Here is a 2,841-nt window from a genome sequence, read left to right as displayed (position 1 = left end):
ATACATTATTCAAAGGTCATCGTGAGCTTTTTCGCTTGTAGTGTGGCAATCAAGCGCTATGAAAACAAGAGTGTAGGGCCTATACAATTAACATCATCCATACAGTCATCCATACGGTATAGAAAATAAATCTGACAAGGTGAAGGGCGAATCTTACCTACAAAGCCCTAACGATAGTCATCTCGAAACGCACGATGTATAGCTGAAGAAGTTGCTCCCTGGTTGCGTGCATCGAAACTCGAGTGTCTCAACTCGCGTCAACGCACATCCTGCATTCGTGTATAACGCGAGTTACATTCGTGAGGGAAAAGGCTTACAAAATAATGGAGTCTTGCTTCGCAGAGTTCAAGGACGTTACGGGCTAAGAGCAGATGTCACCAAGATAGGATGGATTATAGCGACCTTTGAACAAACTCGTAAAACAAATTTTGAGTGCCGTGCTTATGTTGTACAGAGGTTATGCTTTATGCATTTTATAGCTTTAACACAGCCTGTGTGTACAGGGATGGGATGCGGAACAAAAATAATGGAGAAAAAATTTCAAACAAACAGGCTTTCACAATGATCATTATGGCATTTTATCCCTGTCAATTAAAACTATAATGGGGGAGGGGGGGGGGGGGCGCACGTCAGACACAAAGATTACGCTTTATATCCAACTCTGTGTAAGTAACTCGAAGCATAGAGTGTACAATATAGGGACCCATAGGTAATTTCCAGTGCTAATCCTTTCCAAATGTATTATGATATTCTTTAACAGAAACAGATAACGTATGGGGGGGGGGGGGGGAGCACGTGGAGATACTGTAGCGATTTCGGGTCAAGTATGCGGTGCATCTGTTAGTAGCTGAAGTATTTAGTAATGTTCCCTTCCTCTCAGCAGTCTATATGAGCCCATGCACGCACAATTCATACTAATAAAAATTAATCACTGAACATTGCACGCTTAACATAATACTCACGTTATGCACCCGCACACAGAGAATGCGCCTGGCAGAAATAATCCACGACTAGAAGCAACTGGCACATACCGTCACCGGAAGGTTGCCTTTATGGTATTCAAGGTGGTAGTAGCCCGAGTGATAACATGTTTGAGCATCAAAACAGCGGAGCAGCTTTCGCGGCAGTTGTAACCTCTGTATAAGTTGACCAAAAGATTGTTCGGTTTGTTACTTGTCGTCAGCGGTCCGAGAAGACTACGCGTTTGGCTTCATGGAACCCCCTCCTATACCTGCTATATGAGGGCCGTAAGTAGAAAAAGAAGAAAAAAAAAAAACGATAGAATAAAAACTCTCCCGGACAGACAGAGTTTTCTGTCCAAGTTGTAAATTGCCCGTCAGCCTAATTCCTTTTCACAGTGTACTGTGACCAACGTCTATTCTTTCAGTGATTTCCGTCAGAGCGGCCAGAAAGCTTTGTGATAGATTAGATAAGAGTATAATGTGACTATTGAAAGTGCGGGGCTACTATTGTAGCTCTGTGTCGACTTTTTTTTTGGGGGGGAGGGGGATTGGTGGCTGTTAGAAAATAAGGGGTTTTGTAAGCAAAAGCCCCCGTTCCACTATCACGATCTGGACCCCGATCTGTCCCGATCTAGCAGATCGGGAGAGAGCGGCAAAAGCGTACGGGGATCGGAAGCATCGTAGCAGCAGCGTGTGGAGGTCGGGGTTGGAGCGGGCATTTTTTCAGATCGGGAAGAAATATTGAACCTGTTCAAAATTTCTTCCCGATCTTCCCGATCAAAATTGACATATTTTTAATCGTACGGCAAGCGGGGAGAGCGTAGTGACAGCGTAAACGCAGCGGGATGAGCATAACAAGGTCTTTCTGAGCGTAGTAACATCGGTACAAGATCGGGAAGAAGACTTACACAAAAATGTCTTCCAAAAGAAGATCAAGGAGATCGAGAGGCAGAAGTGTTGAGGAGGAGGATGGCATTGTCCCTGCACCTGTCAGGGCAGAACATGAAGAAGAAGGAGCTCAAATTTTCGAAGAAGGAGAAGAAATGAAGAAAGAAAAAACAGAAGAAAGCAGCAAAGCAGCTACCCAAAGGGCGAAGAAAGAGAGACTGCACGTGATGCTTAAACAGGAGGAAGAGGACATAGCAGAATTTTGAAGAATATGAAATCATCTACAACTGGAGGAAGACGGACTATAAAAGCAAGGACATCAAGAAAGAGCCTTGGAAAAATCAGCACGTCTTTGTTATAACAATGCATTGCTGCAAAAGAACCGGGAGTTGAGGAGCCTCTTCGAGGTCCACAGTACATTTCTTCGGTTCTGCATGCTAAGAAGTGACTGACTGCATATCGACTTTGAATCGGGGTACATCGGGGCACATCGGCACTTTTCAGCTCCCTGAACGGGGGACACAGCGTGATAAGATCGTATAGATCGTTCAGAGCGTAGATACAGCGTGATAAGATAGGACAACATCGGAAACATCGCACTGACAGTGTAGCTACATCGTTCTGAAGCGTAGCTGCAGCGGCCGAGATCGTAATACCTCATTCCCAATCATCGTAGTAAGAGCATAGCAGCACTTGTTAGTCTTAACTGCAGCGTACTCAGAGCGTTCTAACATCGTATTGTGTCCAAAATCGGCTCAGGGTTTACCCAATCCTTCCCGGTCTGAGAAAATTGTCAAATCGTAGCGAGAACGGCATAGTGGAACAGGGGCTTTGACAGGATATTTGCCTTGCCTCATTATAAAGGGTGCATGTCACGAGACCAACCACGAGTCACGCAGCCCACGAGTTATACAGTCCAAAAGTTTGACAAAATCGACCTTCGGGTCCCATGCATTTGCCTTATCCGGCAAAGTGTGATAGTATTATACAT

This window comes from Diadema setosum, chromosome 20 (assembly GCF_964275005.1).
Source record: "Diadema setosum chromosome 20, eeDiaSeto1, whole genome shotgun sequence".
Lineage (NCBI taxonomy): Eukaryota > Metazoa > Echinodermata > Echinoidea > Diadematoida > Diadematidae > Diadema > Diadema setosum.
This window is presented reverse-complemented; position numbering follows the sequence as displayed.